The following is a 22,632-nucleotide window of genomic DNA, read 5'->3' as shown; positions in this document are numbered from 1 at the left end:
GTCGTTTGTGCATCACAAAGAGGTTGAAGTGGATGGATGGGTCAAGAAAAACACAGGAATATTTGACCGGAAAGCAGAGTTTGTTCACCACGTTAATTGCATTCCTATTCTATCCATAAGCTTTAAATAAAGTTAATGCACTGTACAAACATGGCAATACAAGATGGCGACGCCAAGACCCTTGCTATATGTATATACAGTATATAAAAGAATGATTATAAGGCTACGAAAACCAAACAAATTTTATTTTATAGCGACTGTACAAATATATTCATGGGTAGTATATTCAAGTTTTGCCAATAAACCTTGCCAAATATTACACACTGGACCTTTAATGCCTGGACCTAAACAAGCCGTGCATGACTTGTTGGTACGATCTTCCATAGAAGCAATAGAGATGCTGTTTCTGTTTCCAGGTCACATCAGAGGATAAAATAAATCTAAATAGCTATATAAAATACTATATATCTCAATATAAAGTAGTTCAACCAGAGCTTTAAATGGATTGGCAGCTGTTTAATCTTATCAGAAAGAGTATTTAAAGTCTCTTGATGATAACTTCTGAACTATCTCTCAGCCATGTAACTGACAGGACTGCAGGCATGACAGTGTTGCTCTGTCAGCCTGTCACACAAACTATCAAATGGTCTGCCATGAAATTTTAGTCCAGAGATTCATCGCTCCCACATGAGCAATCCTGATGACTTTGATAATTCTCTGACTTTCTCTCTGGTCGTGAAATGTCTCAACAAGCGTTAGATGGATTGCTGTAAAAAAAAAAAAAATTGCTGCACACATTTCAAGCTCCCTCCGGGCAAATTGAAATCACTTTGGTGGCCTACTGACATTTAAAAAGCACCACCATCAGTCCCAAATTCAACTGTGTCCAATAATTTGGTTTGAGACTAAATTCTAATAAAACTAATAAACTACTTGCCTCAGCCTTTGTTGTTTATTGCTAAATATCAATTAAGTCAGCATGATAACATATTAAATTAAGATAACAAACATGGTGAACATTACGCATTATTATTCTGAGCATGTTTAGCACTCTGACATTAAGATTTAGCACACGGTACAACTAACATGACTGTGGAGTCCTGTTAAATTCTGAGTACAACAAGGCAAATAATGTTTGTCTCACTCAGAGCGACACGAGGAGAAGTCAAAGTGTCTGTCTCGTTATTGACAGGAAGTGGGGGGAGTAGAGGGAGGAGGCGTGACAAGCAGCGAGTGTATTTTTTGGGCTTATTTTCAATCAAAGTTATATTGACCCTTGGAGAAGTGAAATAAAGAATTGCCGGTTATGAGTTAAAGCTGGACCAGGCCTCGGAGAGTATGAAGAATCGCACATAAAGTAGATTTATCGCAGCATCTTTCTGGTTCCCACAGGTTTTCACTTCCCTCCGAGAAGCATTTTTCTAAAAATAGAAAGTTAATTAAGGCAATCATTAAGACTTTAATTTAACCATACAAAGAATAACACTGCCGCGTTCATTTGGTAGATGACTCAGCCCAAAGCCACTTGCTGTAAGCGTTCAACCTGCAGGCAAAAAAAGTGTTTGCTATAGTGAATTACACATTAGAAATCCACCTTCTACTACTTCTTTCTTCTTTCTCCTTCTTCTGCAAATTGGCAGGCGGCTTTGAAAAGAGCTGGTGTGAATAGATTAATGTGCCTTTTCTTTAATAAGACTCTTTTCTTTTCTTGACGCAGAACTGCAGCTGAATCATTATCACATGGATATAACTGGAGGAAATACTAAAGATTTTAGGAAGTGATTTCACAAGTGCATAATCACCATAGTTACCGCTCCACCTCACCTGTAGGTGCCAGTTACAAAACAGCAGGTCACATGGAGGGGGGGTAAAGACTTTTTTTTTTTTTTTTTTTTTTACACACCATCCTCTTACACCCTCAGGATACAGCAGTAACAGTAGTAGATATTACACAGAAGATGGTAGAAAGATATTCCTTATATAATATCACATAAAGACAGGTCTCTGTGTGTGTGTGTGTGTGTGGCTCAGCAGCTTTTCAATTTCATTGTAGCTCACGTGTCTGCACTGCGACTTCACATTGACATCGCCTCTCTGATATTTGAGTCGCAGATCGAGCGGCTCATAAAATTTGACGACAGGAAGAAAAAGAAGAGGAAGAAGAAGAAGGATGCTGATGGTAAAGATGGAGACGTGTTGTTTTCATGTCAGCTGAGAGCAGCATCAGTATAGAAATCCTGAAAAGTCAAAAGACGCAGAGACTCCTTTCTTAGGCTACTGACGACTGGTCACATTTGACCTCGTCAGCTCATGGGTTGTTGTTGTTGCTACGGTTACTGTGCACCATGTCCTACAATGCTTTGACAAGGAAAAACTATAACATTATGTTACCTAAAACTCCTAAAAGTAATATATTATAATATAATAAAACATAATTGATTTCAAACCCACCACTTTCAGTTTTAATGATCAGTCTCACATTAAACATGTGATATTAGAGCTGCACAAAGTGTCCTTGAGGTGCAGGAAATAACAGTAGGCTAATAGGCTTTATGCACAGCTCCACTACTTCCTGAACTTTAGCCAGCTCCTTTATTTCCTGTCTTACATTATTGGACAAAGTGATTAATCCCTGACTAATCCAGGTGTGTCTGACCATTGTTGTGAGGTCAGACACACCTGGATTAATCAGTTTGTCCAGTAGGCCTAATCTAAGACAGGATATAAAGGAGCTCGCGTTCAGGAAGTAGTGGAGCTGTGCACGAAGCCAATTTTGGTATTGAACAACAGTAGCCTATTTGCAACTGATAAAATAAAATGCCTATAAGTAGCCTAACTGTAGTGTGAATGGTGCTATTACACTTACACAGCTCTGCCACCTTGTTAGCATGGGTCAAAGACACATGTCTGATGCCCAAAACTTTATTTACAACACCCAAGACATGACGGCTACTTCATTCAATTTCTCCTTTTCCCACTGTTTCTTGGCCGTGACCTGTGAGATCATTTCAGATTTGTTGTATTTGAAAACGTGTTATTATTTTGTGATGAACAGCAGAAACGACTCCTTTTTGTTTCTGCTATTTCACACGTGACATGTTGGACTTGACAGCTCCTGCTTACAGCAGCAGTATGGCAACTCTCAGGGGACAAACTACCTCAGATATCAAATCTCTTAGCTAACACAGGACTTTCTGTGTCTGAAAGTGCAGACTGGTATGTCGGGCAGGAACTCCCAACATTTTTGAGGCGACGCTCATCATTTGGCAAACTCGTTGTTTGACATATGAACGAAGCCTAATGTTAGCCACTTAGCACGGCTGCTAACTCTAATTGTCTCTTGGCTGTTTGTTGCGACACATTCAGATTCATCACAGCTCTTGCAAGTGTTGTTAACAGCTCGCTTTGTCGTGCACGTGCTTGTGAGCGATATTGTAAGGGGACAAATATCGCTTTTAAAAGGCTCTTTAACATATATTGGGGGTGTTTGTCTTGCCTTCCAGCTCCCGAAATGTGAGAATTGTCAAAAAAATCAGTGAATTGCAGGCTGCCTGGGTTGAAATCCATGTGGTTAGCTGTTCCCTTGTTTGTCTGAGAATAATGTAATTAATTTTCGAATTTGCATAATAATACCAACCCTACCTGTAAGTAATGGTACCTGTAGAAGGGGCGGGGCAAGCAGTGGCTCATTTACATTTAAAGGGACAGGCACTGAGACCAGCTGTTCTGGACAGGGCTGTTTTGAGCTGATGAAAAGAGCTGTGATGTTTGATCCTTTGGTTATTTTGACCGAAACACGTCACAGACATGTCATTAAAGGGGACATATTATGGAAATATCACTTTTTGAAGGCTCATTCACATATATTTGGGTGTTTGTCTTGCCATCCGGCCCCCAAAATGTGAGAATTGACAAAAAAAATCTGTAACTTTCAGGCTCCCTATCCATGTGGTTTTGGGAGCTGTTCCCTCAGATGTCTTCCAGTGATAACTAGCTTTCTAATTTGCATAATCCCACCCCTACCTGGTACCAGTAGAAGGGGCGGGGCAAGCAGTGGTTCATTTGCATTTAAAGGGACAGGCACTGAAACCAGCCGTTCTGAACAGGGCTGTTTTGAGAGGATGAAAAGAGCTGTGATGTTTGATCCTTGGGGTATTTTGACCAAAGTATGACACAGACATGTCTTTAAGACCTATTTTAAATGTTTTAATTTGTGGAAATGTGGCATGATGTGTCTCCTTTAAAGGTTCCTTATTATGAAATTATAATGTGACTTTCTGATCCATATTTAAATGATATTATAACCCGACTGTTTAACGAGCTGAAGTGACGAGCATCAGTCTGCTCGGCCTCACCGCCGATCAGACGAGCAGAGCAGGAGAACAGTGGACCATTGTGTTTACAGAAGGCATTCCTGTTCACTTCATTTTAATGCACAAGGTGTTTGTGAAATATGACAGGGATGGGCGTGTGTGAGTGTGTTTGTGTTCGCGCGTGTTTCTGTGTGTGTTATAACTGAGGGGAAGCAAGAGAGGAGAGGCAGAAGATGAACATGCTTTATGGCAGTAGTAAAATCCTCCATGGTCCGTCTGCTAGGGAAGAGCCAAGGGCAGAATGTTTATGGCCCCCAAACATTATAAACTACCTCTGTGCATTTACCTCAAGCTGCTGTGTTTGGCCAGCCATGTCCCTCCGCAGCAGAACGGGCGTCGGAGTGTCTCCTCATGAATACTAACTATACCTCTGTTTCACTATCATTAAATGTATCTTTACTATTTTCCAGCCTCAACCTCGTCCGCCGGTGGAGTCGGGAGCACTGAGGTGTGATTTCATGCGGTGAATATCAACCGGTCCACAGCCGTCTGCACAGCCATATTAGTCGAGTGCATGCGTGTCCTCCTCTGTTACTACAGTTTATTCTGTACAAACAGAAAAAAGGACAGAGCCGGACGTCTCAGTGAGTTAGATCCCTCCGATGTGGAAATACAAAAAAACAAACTACACAGGCAGCCGTTAAAAACATCACAGGATGCCCGGCAACTGAAAACTTCCCCAGCTGATATGAACACTTCCTCAGCTTCCTCAACTATTTTTGCAGTAGCTACACTACCATGTGATTGATAAATTAGATATTAAGATGACTTACACCCTCGGAGTGAAAAACCTGTTGTGCCAGGTGAAAACCAGACAGCGAGTTTTTAATCTCCACCTGTACGCCCGACAGCCACAACCCCCAAGACGTCTGCAGCATCGCACAATTAATGATCTGGAGCCAGGATTTTTTATTAAGCTCCCATATGTTTCCTCCCCACATTCAAACTATGTTATGTTTTTATTGGTGGGCGCTTGCTTTGCAGAGTTAGCAGCAGCCGGATTAGTAACCAAAAAAATAAAAATAAAGAAGGGACCTTTTCTTCATAGTGTGTGGAGTACATCACACAGTCCTGGTGCACAGAGGCACTCCATCTGAATCTTAACACCATTTCACACTCAGAGTCTGAAAGCTGCTGTCAAGGGATACAAGATTTATTTGCCTGTAATTGCCTAATTTTGCCTTTCCTGCAGGCTCAGAGGGAGCCGCAGCCCACCGATAGACAGCGTAACCTTGCCTACTGAGGAACAGTCCAAGGATGTAATACTGTCAGCCTCACATAGTCCTCGCTGGTGATTTATCATCGCTGCCTCCCTCTCCTCCCTCTCTGTCTCTCTCTGCCACCTGCTCTTCTCCCCCACCTACTGCTTGAACAAACACTTAGTGAGTTGTTATGGCTCCGCTCATTGAAGGTAAACTCTGACGAGTGTTTGCGTTGCAACTCAAAGGGAGGGATCTGTTGATAGAGGTAACTCAGGAGGAGTGAGACGAGAGCCGAGATGTGTCGAATGACTGCAACACTGCAGCTCGGATGGGGTTGTTTGTCAAGATCAATAGCCCAGACTGAACAAGCAAGCACAGGAAAAAAAAAAGGGGGGGGGGGGGTCTTTGTTATGCCAGGTTAGATTCAGGTCAATGACGAAGGTTCACTGATTATGAGTGTTTACTCTCGAGAAATGGCAGCTCAGGATGAAAGATTAGGATGACATGTTTCCAATTCTTCAGCGTGTGCATGTGCAGAATTTCATTAAGCACCTATAGATACCAGACATTCAACAGCACCTCCACATACCTTGGTTCAAACAGGGTTGCACAGTGTTATTTCCTCTTTTTTTTTTTTTTTTCCCATTTTACATGACTCGATGAAGAATTCAGTCTTTTTCTCGCTAAGCCTGTTTTAATGGAATTTGTTCCCGGGACATGTTAAAATAACATGTCGAGCTGACAGTAAAACTGCGACATGATAGAGGTGACGTGTAAGCTGAAGTATGTGATGCGTGAAGCCTATAGCCTATTTTCCACAGCGCATGTGGCGGAGTATGCCCAATTTTTGCTGCTTATCTACAGTCACTCACCGGCTCTCGCAGGGATAAGACCGGGCTTTACTCTGTACACTGCTTAGGCAGTTTTTTAAGACGTTTTCAGGCTCCTGGCTCGAATGCAAAAATTATTACAAACAATTCATGTTTGTGTTATACAAGCCTATAAATAACATTTTCCTTTAAGCGAGAGTGAAATACGTCTGGTATTACTTTGGTTTATAGCATAATGTCTGTCTGAACACCTTAAACATGTAATATTTCATTTTTTGGGCACAGACATGTTTTGCTGTGAACAGACGGGGAGCGGAAAAGATAATCACTTAATTTGATTACACAGGATACTGCTGAGGAAATTTAGTCATAGTCTCAGTCAGTCAGTGTGTTTGTTCCCATCCTTGGACAGTTGTTTATGTAGTCATGTGTGTGTGTGTGCAGCATATTCTCACTATCACACGGCGAAAAACAAATGCACATCCGGTATCCCACAGTTCACGGCTCTCGGCATAATTATGCATGAGCGCCGAAAAAATTCACTCCACATAACAAATAACCCGCACTACAAACTGTGATAGGAAGTCAAGGGGCGAGGGTAATCATTAGTCAGAAGATAATGTACGGCAAGCCGGTTATTATTGCTAAATAAAATCTGACAGGCTGAATCTGAACCTGATTGCATAACGAGATGCACCTGCTCCTCCTGTCATATTACCCCCTGTTAAAGCGCCGCTCGCTAAACACATTCATCTCTTTAACTAAGATATCTGTGAGAGACGCTTGCGTGACAAGATGAAGTAACTTTTTTTAAAAAAAGCGAACATCAAAACAGGAATGAAGTTCCTTGATGGATCGCATTAGCGTTGCTGCTCTCGAATAATGAGCAACCTTTCTCAGGAGTTCCCCTCACTTTCTGTTTTATTCATTTACACTGTGTGTGTGTGTGTGTTGGACTCTCTTATGTACAGTTTAATTTTCCTTTATACTTGTAAAGCTCTTCAATAACCTCTGCTTTTGATACGTGCTATATAAAGAAAAGATATTATCATTATTATTATTATTAATATGACCATCAGGTTCCAGCACCACCTGGTTCTTAAGGACACTTCTTTTTTTTGTGTGTAACCGGCACTTATTAGTTCATTAGCTTTGATGACCTTGCTGTTTAATTCACAGCAGAGACTGAGCCGGCCAACTTAAACCAGAACAGACGTCTAATTGGCCAGAATACAGGAAAAAAAATATGTGTGGGTCTGCAGGGTTAATCCTGTCTGTACACACAGTATGTGCCTCCATCTTTTACTTTTCTTTTTTTTCTCTTCCCCCCCCCCCCTGCAGCCTCAGGTCCGTTGTATTTTACAGTGTATATTTGTCTTGAGTATCCTTGTCTAATACAAATCACCCTCTGTAATGGAGCCGGCTATAAAACGCCCTCAGACTGCTTTTGAGCAGCACTGCATATACTTTCTACGACCCACCTCCCCCTTTGTGAATATTAAATCTCATCAAATGGGGGGGTGGGTGAGGTGTGTGTGTGTGTGTGTGTGTGTGGATATGAAACACTTTGCTCTGTGAAACAAAGCTCTACTCGACCTTTGTATTAATAAATTTAGGAGTTATGAATAACCGCTGATGATGGAGGTGAGAAATCCTGCTCTCTAAGTGTTGACACTTTTCTTTTTATGGGAGGGTCCCGGTTCCCCGAGCTGCCACCTCGCTTTGACCTCCGCATTTACCATTACCCTGATAATGGCTTCATTCATCAGGTTGAATTGGCCAGGTTAATTTTTTTCCTTTACAGAACTAAATGGGGGAGATTATCTTAGCAAATTACCACTGATGAATGACCCATTATGAAAATCAGGAGAATCCAGGGCAGCGATCACAGACTCCTCCTTCGCTGCTCATGTTCACGTCAGCTGCTCTTGTATCAGCAACAATGGAGCCAACTGGGAGACGTGTTGTTGTTGTTGTTTGTTATTAGTTGTATGTTGTTAATTATTCATTTACTGTTTTAACCTTTATGGCTTTTGTTTTTACACATTATGCTGATCTTTTATACACTGACTAAATGCCTGCTTTTAATTAGACATAATAATAATAATAATATGCAACAGAAAACTGTCTCTAATGACTTCTCCTATGTTTGTCATTAGTATATTAACATATTTTATCTCTGGGAAAACTTACTGCAAATATATAAAAAACGTATATAGATTTGACGAGCGGCTTCATTAGAGGTAAAACTCTGTTAAAATCGTCTCGTACTTTGCCAAGACTTGAGTCGTTTTTCGTGCTCTTGGACAGCGGCTCGAAACAAGAGCAGATGAAAACGCCTGCAGGACTTTTCTGTATTGTAACTATGGTGATGAGACCCTCATGAAAGCGTTTCCTAAAATCTTCTGGATCCCTCCTCATCATCACAGCCCCGTAATGATGATTTAGAAACTACTCTGTGCCCAAAAAGCCTGCAGGGATAGACGGTACTTTCTCTACTCTCTCATTTTTTTTTTTTTTTTTTTACAGTTAAGTTCATTATCTCACTTTGGAAAAAAAAAAGGAGAAGCTTTATATCTTTACATTTAGCACATTTGCTGCTTGAATACAAATGAGCTTCCACATCCTTTGTTTGTCTGCATGGTGCATCCTGTTATCTGTATGTGATTGTGATGCTCTTGACTTATAAAGACTCATAAACAAAGGATGGATATTATATATGCATTAAGGAAGCGATTGCTGTTCATCATCATCATCATCATCAACATCACAGACATCGGAGTTAGAGTCACTTCTGTTTTCACAACGTTCAGCTTTTCGTTTGTAGTTCAACTCTTTAAGACACAGAAAACAAGACAGCCACACAACCCCAGATAAAATACAACCTGTCAATCATTACCACCCGCTGTCTGGCTCTGATACCTGCAACGAACCGTCGGACCTGTCTGCTCTCTCTCCATGTCTGTCAGAGTCTTTGTATCAGTCTGTTTGTTTTTTTTAATTTATTTATTTACGTTCTTTCTCTGCCTCAAGATCGAAAAACTGTGGAGCCATAGAAGACGGAGCGAACCGAGTGGGGACTGTAAAACATTAAAAGTAATTAAACAGAAGTAGAAGTAGGCATCTGTGTAATAATAAGAATTATAAAATAAACATTCAATAATAATTTAATTCCCAATTGACTGTAAAACGGTCGTCAAACTGCTTCATTAACAGACACATTTAAAATCAGATCTGGATGCATCTGCTGCATTTAGCAACATAACTTTCTCTAAACTTGTCCATAATTACACAAACTATTGGATTATTTCATATCACACTTCTATAAACCAAGGAAAACAATGGTGTTATCTATTGATATATACATTTGTGTATATGTAATGCTATATACTTTGACCTGTGCTGGTGCTCCTGCTCCTGAGAGGACACGTCTTTGTACCTCGTTTGCCGATATTAAATTGCCTTTTTCACGTGTCGTGAAGCTGATAAACCATCTGGACGACTGGGGGAAGAGGGTGGCACTTCAATACATTGGAAGTGCAGTGCACCCTCTGGTAGATAAATACGAGGAAATCCATCAGTCTGGATGGGATGGCTGCTAAAGCCCCGAGTTCACTAGACTCTTTCAAGCATCACTGGACTCACAAATAATTCAGAGGTTATGGAAAAATGTCTAAAATAATCCCACATACCTGAAAAGTCTCTGAATTAAATCATTTTGGTCTGGTTGCTTTTAACCCCTGGAAGTTATGAAATTCATTCATTTAAAAAAAAAAAAGTCCCACTTAGAGAGATAGTTTGTGTTGTGTGAGCTCGGTGTGTATTTATTACCTGCAGTAGATCTGGATTGCCGTGCTGTGAGTTTGGAGAGGCAGCCAGGAGGGCTGGCACGCAGGCTGAGTGATGCTGTGTGATGTTGCAGAGGTCAACAGGAAGCAAAGAAAAGCCAAAACCAGTTGGGTTGTGCAGTTTTATATTTAATATTTTGTCTGTTTTATTTCGCTTTCAAACTGTCATTTCCATTGGAGCAATGCTTCGTTCACTGTTTGGCACAAACCGTACCACCCCGTACATACTACTGTGTGTTTGTTTCTCGTCAGCCTTTGATACAGATCTATCAACAGTGAAGCTGGTTAGTATGCATGTTAATCCATCCATCTATCCATCCATACATACATTAAGCCTAGATAACACTTTGATTTTAAACACAGCAAAGAGTAAACAAATGATAACTCGGTGTGTTTACATGCACCGCTAAGTCTTTATAGCTCAAGTTGGGCGTCTCATCCTAATTCTGTTCTTGTCTGAGTTAACATGCAACGGTGAAAATCCAATAGTTGAACATAAACAACTGGATAAATGAGTCAGGCTGCAAAGCCAGAACATGCTGAATCTGATGATTTCATATGCACCCTACGTGTTACTTATCGTACAGATGAGATGCACGCTATCCCACATGGATATGGTGGTGGCAGACAAGAACACTGTATGCTATTGGAGGGTTTCTTCTATGCTACACTCTGTGCCGTCTCTACTGTTGTCACGTCCGTCAGTATATTATTTTTTCCAAAATAGGCCCATTTGGGACTGCCCTGTATAACTGGCACGCACATGTAGGGGAGAGTGGGGTAAGATGAGCCAGTGGGTAAGTTGACCCACCCCTTGTTTCTAGGAAGCTATAGGAAACAATTAGCATGTGAGCAAATATTAGGGAGGCAGGCATCATTTCATGGAGTCTGTGAAGGTTAGAACCATGTGAATAAATTGGTTTAATATTTATGACCCAAAAATCATTTTTCACTCTCGCAAGTGAATTTTGTCGATCATAAGTTTTATGAGAATTGTGTTTATGTAGCCGATGTCATATCTGGCCCTCTGCGTTGTGTTTCTCACAGCCTGCCCTAGGTGGGGTTCGAGTCCATGACCTCCCGCACCGGGGGCGACGATGCTAACCTCTTCGCCAAGAGGTTGACAACCACTTGGCGAGTTGGTTAGCACGTCTTTTATGGGTGGAGTGAATGCACATCCGTTACATTTAGACCAAAAGAGATTATTGTAAATGTGTTTTATACATGGGTTGTGGTATCTATGAGCTACAACATGAGGTAGTAAACTTAGCATGAAACTGCACCATTTTAGCTGTGGGAGTAATAAACCCAAGCTAAGGTAGCTGTGGGGTAAGTTGATCCATTTGGCCAGGGGTAAGTTGAGCCACCTATCCTATACACTTAATGAATGTATTTTGGCTGTATATGTCCAAATGATTAAATCAAGATTCTGTATGTTTGTGATTACAGTAAGTATGTTCCTATAAACAGGAAAAGTTGTTTATAGTGAGGCCAAACTTTACTTTCAAAGAAAAATATCTGTGATTCTTCCCAAGATGCCACGTAATTGCAAAACTCCCCAAATCTCAGTGAGTTGGTGGCTCAGCAGGAAGTCCCTGCAGTTTGTGTTCACCTGTAACCTGGACAGATGAAATATTAAGTAAAGGGGGAGGTAGGAGATGGATGGAAGGAAAGAAGGGGGGGTTGATCAATTGACCCCACTCCTATGGTCCACAAGACCACTTTTTTTGAACATGCTATATTTTAAAAACAGTTATATTTACACTCATACTGATAATTTGTAGGGATGCAAAACATCCTGAAATATATGCAGATGTGTTAGTTAGCAACAAAACTATAATTGTCTTGATGTAGTGATCCTGAATACAAAAAGTGGCTCAACTTACCCCACTCTCCCCTATAGCCTACTCCCGTGTAACTTTTTTTGCTGCACGTGTCGACATGCTCCTATGAGTTAACCGAAAGTATAAATCAGTCAAAGTTGTTGTCGTTGGTTAACGGTTAAACGGTTAATCGTGTGCATCCCCAGATCAAAATTTGATGGGTTGGGGCTCTAAGATTATCTCGTCCCGGGCACAGGCAAGACTGTCAGCTGGCCTGACTGTTGTGAAGCATGTTCACATGCATTGTCCAGTCTCAGTCAGAACAGAAATCGGTTTCCACTCGCATTGCATCCCAGAAGTCCAGTCTTAGTCGGACTGATGCATTTAAATGAACTTAGTTGTCCAGTTATAGACGGATTAAGGGCATAATTTGTTTTTATTTCAAGTGTCATGTAAACGTACTGACCGATTTCTGAGGAGAACCTTTTGCACAACAGACCTGTGTGCCATCACTTCAGCTCACAATATCATTTCAAATCCATTTCACCCCCTCTGGTGTGATGTGAATATGTGTATTTGTCTCCATGGTGAAGGTACAACACGGCAAGATGTTTTTTACATTAACATATTTTTTCATGTCATAAAAATGCTTTTGAGGATTTTTATATGCCTTTAAGATATATGTACTCTTTGAACTCTCTGTACAACATAGAGTGCCTAAGCAACAATAAAGGTTTAATTGATTTATTCACTGTTTGTGTGCAGTTAACGGTTGCATAAATGGTGCACGCAGGTTCCATGCAGCTACTTTGCATCGGCAAACAACACACTTCTAACATGGTTACTAAGCTAGTTATTTGAAAACTGACACTTCAAACTACTATTTACTACCACAGAGCCTCCTTCTCCTCCTCCTCCTCCTCCTCCTCCTCCTCCTCCTTCTCCTCCTCCTCCTCCTCCTCCTCCTCCGCCAACACAGACTTGAAAGCAGTTTTACCAAAAAAAAATAAGGCAGATTTTTCATTTTAGAAAACAGAATTCATTTCATGTCAGCTGCACTGTGCTCTGGTGTTGACATGTTTTCACAGAAATAAATGCTCTTTTTAGAAATTTCTCCACCACTTCTGCTGAAAAATGTAGGTTTCATTTGTTGCTTTTCACAAGCACATGCAAATAAACAAAAAAATCAAAAAAGAGGGAAGTGACAGCATCAGTGATTGGTGTAAGAAAGTAAAGCCGAGGTTGCACCAATGCCTCGGCTGAAGCCTTAAGTGCTGCAGTAAATCAGGTCGGGGTTGGGTGTAAGTTAGAATAAGACATGTTCGCAAGTTTTGAAAAGTGTTTTCTCATCGTTTTTGTCACATACAATTTAGAATCTGTCAAAAACACCTTAATGTCTAAAAGAGACGCTGCTCATTATCTGTCATAAGTCTAAACAAATCTGTCTATTTAAAAAGGGATAGTTCAACATTTTTGCAAAATAGCCCATTGCCATAATCCCTACAGTCAGGAGGTTCGTTACCTTTAATTGTCGGTGCAAGCTGTTTTTAGAACGGCGGAGCAGAGCTGCAAGCTGCTCAGAGCTACGCTACAGAGGCTCCAAGAGGCTCCAAAACGCTGTCGTGGACAAGTTGTGAGCTGCACATTCACCACGCTATGAGATAATAATGGAACGTTACGAGACAGAGTTGTTTTAGAGGCAAATTCATGCAAAACTGCTGATGTGCGTTGCCTTCAGGGACAGTTTTTCAGCAAGCAGTCTCTGTATTTACCTCGAAAACGGCTCCGTTCCGTAACATTCTGTTATTATCTCATAGCGTGGTGAATGTGCAGGTCACAACTTGTCCACCAGAGTGTTTTGGAGTTGTTGGATTGTGTATTTGATGAGTTTGATGAGGAAAAATAGCTTGCACCGACAATTAAAGGTAACGAACCTATACTGCTATGACTATAGCGATTATGGCAATGGGCCAATTTGCCAATGTTGAACTAGCCCTTTAACATTCAAACCCTGTTCACTTACAGTATATTGTCTACGGTCCCTGAATGCCTCCTCCTCCTCCTCCTCCTCCTCCTCGGCTCTTCCTCGTCTCTTCCTCCCAAATTTCAGCATTTAAAACTTGAAACAAATCACAGTGATATAACCTCCCACCGTCTCTTATGAATGTCTGGCTGTTTGTGCCGTCTGTTCTTTGTTCTTTACGACTGAGTGTGAGAGCCATCACCGCAGAGTGAGGCTGGATTGATGTTGTCAGGAAGTAACCAGGCCTCTGTGTTAATTCACCAGAGCTCCACCACCAGTCAGATGGAGGTGGTGTGTGTGTGTGTGTGTGGCCCACTGGGTGTGTGGGTGTAAAGATTATGAACAAGTGTGCGACACATTAGGCCGATTATTATCATTCTTAAGGGACAGAGTTAGGTGATCCAGACCAAGTAATTTGATTGGCTGGGATGAGAGGCATTCAGTGAGCGTTGACCTGGATGAAAAGATAATGAGCTGTTTCTTTCAGGTATTTGATTTTTACAAGAAACAATACAAAAGCAAAAAAAATTGTGGATGTAGAGGCTTATTATGTTGATTCTGTCCTGGACCTGAGATATTGCAGGGGACAAATTATGGAAATATCACTTTTTGAAGGCTCTTAGGGCGTTTGTCTTACCTTCCGGCCCCAAAAATGTGAGAATTGACGAAAAAATATCAAATTTTTTAGGCTCCCGAGGTTGACTGAGTTGTTGTCGAGGTAAATTCATGCAAAACTACTGATGCGCGTTTCTCAGCAAGCAGTCTCTGCATTTCCCTCTAAAACAACTCTGTCTGGTAACGTTGTGTTATTATCTCATAGCGTGGTGAATGTGCAGGTCACAACTTGTCCACCAGAGTGTTTTGGAGTTGTTGGATTGTGTATTTGAGGAGTTTGATGAGGGAAACCAAGAAATCCCATAATGAGCCTCCGTAGCGTAGCTCTGAGCAGCTCACAGCTCTGCTCCGCCGTTCTAAAAACAGCTTGCACCGACAATTAAAGGTAACGAACCTACTGCTATGACTATAGGTATTATGGCAATGGGCCAATTTGCTAAAACTTTCTGTTAGGAATTTGGCAAATGTGATGCATGTGGATACAGGATTAAAACTGGAAAAAGACATTTTCCATCTTTACAGAGATGCCACAAAAAACAGAAAAACACATGAATGATCTAAACATGAACACAAAGATTCCTTCAAAACACCTGGAGGCAGTGAAACATTAGTCCAACAACAACAAGAACCATGAAAGCGAGAAAACAACAAAACCCTTACAGGCTCTTCCATCTGTTTTGAGGACCATCGTCGTCGTGGTTACCTTAACAAACAATGGAGGGCGAAGGAGCAGTCCTGGATAACGGGAACAATGACGAGCATCGGGCCATTGGCGACCCGTTTAAACTCAACAACCTCCTCCGAGGAAGGGGACCTTGTTCCTCTCTGCACTGCTGAGTGGTTTGTCTGCATGACGGCGCCGTCGACAAACAGAAACTCTGAAAATTTAAATCTCAACCACTTCAGAAGTACTTTTTAAAATTTTTTTATTTACTTTCTCCGACCGTGAACGTCTGATTTTTAAAATATTTTTTATACACCACAAATAATGAACACAGACCTTTTGAAGACTAAGACACACAGTTCCCTATTTATTGGATGGTTTTGTGATGTCAATGTATTATCAGAAGTGGGTGAAGCGCCTGTAGAGACATATTGTTGATTTATAGCACTATACATCTTTATAATCCTTTAAATACTTGGGAATTCAAAATATTAACCTCTGACCCATTATTGAAGGATATTAGAAGAGTTTTTTATGACAAGTTTTTTTTCGCTGCAAATCAAGGTCAATAAAGTCACAGTATATGGTTCTTCTTAAAAGCGGCATTTCGTATACATACAAAACATGAAAAAATATACAAAAACACTCATTCTAAACTTATATAACTTGTTTTATCTGTCACAAATAACTTCCTGAATGTGGATACTAGGCTGATAAAGAAGTAGAAGACAGACGACCGGGTAGAGGTTTGATAAATAAGCAGCTGCCTGGTGCAGGAGGTGTTGCTGTGGCACCGCTGTGTCACTCACCCCGACTGAACCTAATGAAGCACCAAAGTACAAACGTGTTAAGACAGAACCACAGTTTGCTTATTATAAATCAGCAGGATTTATTAAACCTCTGTAAATTGTCCCGCGGACGTCGCAGCTCCACCTTTTCATTACTCTCCGCTGGCCTTCGCTGTTGCTCTTCACATCAAATTCATGTCACTGATGCTTTCCTGCAGAGTGGCCGCTATCACAGCACCAGATTCCCCCTCATTCATGTTTTAACACCCTTCTCATTCACTGCAATTTGCAGATGAATGACAACCGTCCCCACTGCGTCTCCATCCGAACTCTGCAGTCGAAAGAGAAACCAAGCTCGATTCTTTCAGCGTCGCCGCTCCATCTTCAAAAACCACTTGAAGACCCACCTCTCTGAGGAAACTTCCCACCTAATGTGCTCTTGTTCTCTGCCTCCGTTAAGACTTTTCTTTGCTCTTTCTCAAAAAATAACATCTAAAATTGTTATTTTTTCCACTTTTTTGTATGTTACTCTGTTAGTCCGTGGCCTGGTGGTGCTTGCATCATGGGATTTGAGTGGACCTGCATCAGATCTGTATGTGGCTTCTGGTCAAAGGTCGCCTATGAAATCATTACTTTACTATTAATACGCAATGAAAGTGACCAGATCCCCCCCGGCCCCCCCAAAAGAAACCTTAAAATGTGGGACAACCATTAAAAAGTAAACACACAGACTGCAGGTTTTAAATTTTACTACTGGTGCTTTCATGCTCCAGATGCAAGAGTGAAATGAAGCACTAAATGAATGAATAAATATAAATATGAGGGTGTAGAGGGGGAAAATAACTTATTGAGAAGATCATCTGTCACAGAAGAAAAAAAAGTGTCCTTCGATGTAGCTGTAGCATCTAGTATTTCACTTGATGGTGACAGGCTAACATGTCTCTCAACTGTATGTGCTGATTGTCTGACATGATGACCCCGCCTTTCCGAAGCCCCGCCTTTCCGACAATAGACTTCCATTCATCGTAATAGCGGGGTTTTCTATTTTTTCTAAAGACCCCGCTACTCCGAAAAGGCTATTGGGGGAAACCCCCAGCGCGCAGTGCGCATTGATCCTTTTTTCCTTTTTGGGGTCAAACGGATCATGTGCATAATTAACTGTAAAACAAGCAAATACTTCATATTAATGACATATAACGTTCATTATGCTTCTAGCCTGTCTAGCCTCTACCTGGTCTTTTTTACTAAACTTAACCAACTCCTTTCTTCATTGCCTAAGCCCAACCAAAGCATCTCCCTCAGTCAGCTGTCAGTGCGAGCGGCGGCTGCAGCAGCCTCGCGCCCGTGTGAGCTCAAGCCGGCTTCAGCCGTGCTCGAGCGGAGCAGGGGGGGAGAAAAAGAAAAAAGTGTATTTCTATTACTGTGTGGGAGATCTCCAACAACGGAGTCGGGGAGAAAGCAAGTGGGACAGATCTGCCCAGTCCCTAAGCAGCGCACGTTTCACAGACAAGCCACAAAGCAGAATGTAAACAACGTCACGCGGTTCAGCACCTTGGACAGCTGTGGGGGGGAGGAGGGGGTGTCGGAGTAGCGGTGTTTCGAAGTGGGGCTATTTCGGAACAGCGGGGTGTCGAAGTGGAGGGGTGTCGGAATGGAGAGCTGTCCCCGACATCACTCATGCACCTCTATAGAAAACTCTCCTCTCTTTGTTCACAGCTACTACCCCCAATTTCCACCAACTCTGTCTCTGTTGCAGTTTAGCTCTGCAGTCAGGCAGACGGCCGTCGGCAAACCAACCGGATGTCATTTTACTCGGCGAGTGAAAGACGGTAAAACGTGGGTCAGGTAAACAATACGACATCACCATGACAACATATTGTCACGCCTGTATTGTTTTTGCCTCGTGCTGGTGGACCACTTGTTTACATAGACGCTTGTTTATCCTGTTACATGCAGCGTCTGTTGTCTGTCTGACGTCTGCCCGATTTCACGTGAATGCAACATCAAGAATACGTTCCGATATGCAACCGCACCGCTAGATAGGGGGAATTCTTACACATTATAGCTTTAAGGTCCCTCTGATTGATTGATAACTTGTTGCTTGTGCCAGCGCGTGAAACTAATGTTGACAAAGTGATGATTTACGACTGCAAGTTTGTCCGTTGTGTTTTATTTTGAAATTTACTGGATGCTCTGTGCGTCTGACTTCCTCTGTTGGTTGATGTAATCGACGTGGATTGTTGCGTGACGGTTGCGTGATCCAGCAAAAACAGACCTGCTGCTTATTTTTGTCGGACCGATGGAGCTGTGACGGACTAGAGACGCAGTGCATGTGTTGAAAATGCTCGGATTGACTTGAATGGGAGCGAAAAATGTGAACGGAGTTGGAACGGAGTTGGAACGGAGCGAAAACAGAGTCGGTAGAAAATCGGGGGTTAGAGTGAGATTTTATAAGAAATGTCAGTCTTGCAGTGTTGCAGTTTTTTTTTAAAAAGCAAGCAAACTTAGAGCTAATTAAACTCTGGGATATCGTCTCAGTAGGCGTGATGTGACACTGGGGATGAAAACAAAACGCTGTGCTGTGTCGTCTTGTATTCTGTAAACTATCACAAAATACAGTCGTTTGCTCTCAGGCCACTAACAAAAAGGCGTTGAACGTCTCAGAGTTCAGATCAGATGAGAAAACAACTTCACTGAAGCTACAAGCTCAGCCGTTCTGCTGCGTCGTCCTCACCCCTGCGCTCAAAATACACACCATCAGGAGTGAACTTCATTTGAACTTAATTAGCATTAACACTTGCAATTAGATAAGGTGCTGCCACCAGTGAGCAAACTCATTTACAGGCGAGTACACAAACTGAACATTTGCCTTCAAACATGCGGGTTAGACGACCGAGTCCTGAGTCAGCGAGTGACCACACATCCACAACACGGAGTAGGAGTCACCGACTTTCAGATTATTAACTTTGACTTCTCTAATTCTTGTTGACTGCTGACATGCTGTCGCCCACACACATATAATCATCATTTACAGGATGAGCGGACAGACAGAGGTCCTTCCTTCCATCCCCCTCACAGATGGGATCTTATTCATACAAAGCAAAGTGTTAATTATTCATTTACAAATGTGAGGGTGAGATAACAGGACTTGCATTCCTCCATTTTACTTATGTCGATGGAGACTGGACATGAAACTGCAAATATACTGTGAACGTGACTTTTACTTTCACCTGCAAACACTCGTCTTGTTATGTTTCTTCCTCAAACTCTTTTAGTTTCTACTTGATGTCTGCAGATTGCAGCAGATATTTGCTTTGTCATAGTTAATAATAACTGTTTTTTTCTCCACCAACACAGAAAACCAATAACTTCCTGCTTCTCAAAACCGATGCCTATGACCAGTAACATTTTTAATAGTTTATATCCACCCCTAAGGTTTAGAAAAGCTAAGATGTTGTGAGTAAAGATGAATTTAAGATTATAGCTCTGCCTCTGACTTAACAAAAATAATATAACTGACATCACTGCTGTTGTGATCACAACAAACACAACAGTTTTGACATTTGTTATTGTTTCAAATGAATTTAGGAGGCAAATGGACTGAAATTGGCTCTAATAATTGGCAAAAAATTTAACTATCTGACTTCCCTGCGCAATAATTATTGGCCGATAATTATTATCAGCCCGATATATTATCATTCAAAGCTGTATTACATTGTACAATCCCCCTTAAATATTTTGAAAGTGTGTCCGGACTTTTGACTGACACTGTGTGTTTGAATATACAGCAACAAATAATCTGAGAATTTTTTTTCTTTTAGAACAAACGTTGAAGGAAACTTCAACGTTTGTTCTGTCACTTCAGGTCGCAGCTGCAGCAGCTTTAAGGAACTCACTGTGCTCACTCATTTTGACTGTCGGGCGTCTTTACATTTCTTTATTTTTTGCTCTTGCGATAAGAACACACATGCCTCTGTCTCCACATAAGACTGTATATAATTATCTTTGGCAGACAATGGCATTTTAAATGTTAATGCCTGTTACTCATCGAACCACTTAGGGAGAGAGGCGGACACCGTCTTTAAAGTCTACTGTACCGACTGGCTTCAAACTGGTGGAAAATGACCCGTTACTTGTTTGTGTTTGCAGCACCATGACGTGTTGTCAGCTCCTTTTTAGTTAAATTTAATATATCTGACAGCTTGCTTTTTATTTAACACTATACTGGTTCCTAAGATGCTTTTTTCCACAGTATTTCATGTTTGCTTTTGTCATTTAATTCTAATTTCTCATATTGCCGGACCAGCACTGCAGCATAAACTACCTAATTATTCCTCTTCTCTTTTCATTCTGGTGTTTCTGTCACACCGCCACGCCGCCCGGTGTTGGTTCAGGTGGCGGCAAGAACTCAACCAGCTTGTGGGTTGCAATTCATCAAACACTTTCCTCAGTTACTGTTAGATATCCCCCAACAACCCACAGTCGTAATTAACCACCCAAGAATTCGCCGCCTTCTTATTCCTCAAATAAATAATTGAGCCTTTTGGGTGTATATGGGATGGTTTTAGCTCCTGCAGGCCCCCAAAATGTTGAACACCAGCCCTGTCTGGGAGCATTTATCGCTCAAAAAAAAAAAAAAAACACTCTCTGAGCTACGATCAGTCACTCTGGGATTTTGGAGTCAAATCCTTCAATACATATTACCTCATCCAGAATGAAATATGACATGCATCTGTTGGACAGGAAGAAAGTGTTGTGTGATTGGGCACAGCATGTCTCTCCTCGTTCGCCATGAAGCTAGGCTATTCAAAATGGTTATAATGACAGCTCAAACAGGGTGCCTTGTCTGGGAATAAAGATAAGGCAGAGCAAGTGTGTGTTTGTGTGTGTGTGTGTGAGAGAGAGTGTGTGTGTGTGTGTGTGTGTGTGTGTTGGAGTACAAGGAGGGGTTGCAGGCGAACAGGCAGGAAGGCGAGGAGGAAAGACAGATGGACAGAGAGGAGGGAAAAAGACAGATGGAGTGAGAGGGGAAGAGAAAGAGAGAGATACTGCAAAATATCAGGAAAATGTCCATTATTACTCACTGCAGCATAATTTAAAGTATGGCGCTCATCACAATGTATCTATTGGCCTTTCTCTCTCTTTCATCAAACATCTCTCTCATTTTCTGTCTGGTCCTTTCACTGTTTTCGTAAACAAGCGGATCAAATTTATTATCGGAACCGGCGTCACTCACACCCTTAAAAAAACAAAACAAATGTTTATGACTGCTAAAAAAAAGCTCAAATTTATGAACTAATAAATCAAACAAATAGTCTTAATAAAAAAAAAGTGTCATGCACAGCAGCTGGTTTAGACAAAAGAGAAAAAACACATTTTGCTTCAGCATCCAACTCAACACATGAAGTGAAGGGAACACATGTGAGAACACTGTGCATTTTAAGACATTGATCAAAGTCCATATTATTCACTGAGTTAATGCCATGTACATACTTGGTGGTCCTTGTGGTTTTGTGTTTATGTGGCCCTGGACATTAGTGTGGATTATGGTTTGTGACCGGATGGACGTGGGAAAGGAAACGTGAGATATGAGACGTGGAGACGGGTGGAGCAGGAAGCAGGTCAGGTAAAAAGAAATCAATCAATGAATAAACAGATAAATAAGTAACTAAACTTAAAGCAGAAGTAAGCAGAATGTTTGTGTTAATATAAGTCTTAAATAGTTATATCTTCCGACAGCAATCACTTCTATAGAGTGTTTGGACTGAAACACGGGTCTGTCAGTCACTCTGCTCTGCTGTAAGCCGAGGAGAAAACGTTCCTTGTATCCTACAACCTTTATCCAATGAGGAGAGAGAACGGCATAAAGGGGCAGTCCTCTCTGTGTGTGCAGCCAAGGGATGCGCGTGAATGTGGTGACGTAGGGACGAGGACCAATAGATCCATGACGAGGGCGGGGGCTGCTAACTCCATCGGCTGACAAGACGTTATGGTGCGTTCAAGGCAACCCGTAACTCGTGTTTTTCCGACCTGTGAAGTCGTACCAGTTCGATCTGGTTCGAGTTCACGGGGCGGAAGTTACGAGTGGCCGTTATAGTGACTTTCACAGGTAAAACAGGTCGGAAAAACACGAGTTATGGGTTACCTGGAACGCTACAAAGTCGTAAGTTGTGACTTGAAGCCATAAGTTACGGTTTCAAAAGCCTGCCTGGAACGCAGCATTAGCCAAAACGACCGGATCGCTTACTTCTGCTTTAAGTTGAGCTGCTGTTCTTACATTCACCACTCTCTGGGAACTCATTTGTTGTGTAATTAGCATTGGTGAGCTTAAAGGCATGGTGGCACAGTGGTTGCACTCTTTACCCCCTAGAAATAGGGTTCAGGTTTGATTCCCAGGCTGTCTAGCTGAGTGTCTATGGTCTCTGCAGGTTCTCCAGCTTCCTCACACACATGCACACGTAGATCG

The sequence above is a fragment of the Trachurus japonicus genome, chromosome 3, assembly GCF_045865225.1.
Source record: "Trachurus japonicus isolate A0001 chromosome 3, Traja_1.0".
NCBI classification, from domain to species: Eukaryota; Metazoa; Chordata; class Actinopteri; order Carangiformes; family Carangidae; genus Trachurus; species Trachurus japonicus.
Note: the sequence above shows the minus strand (reverse complement) of the source record.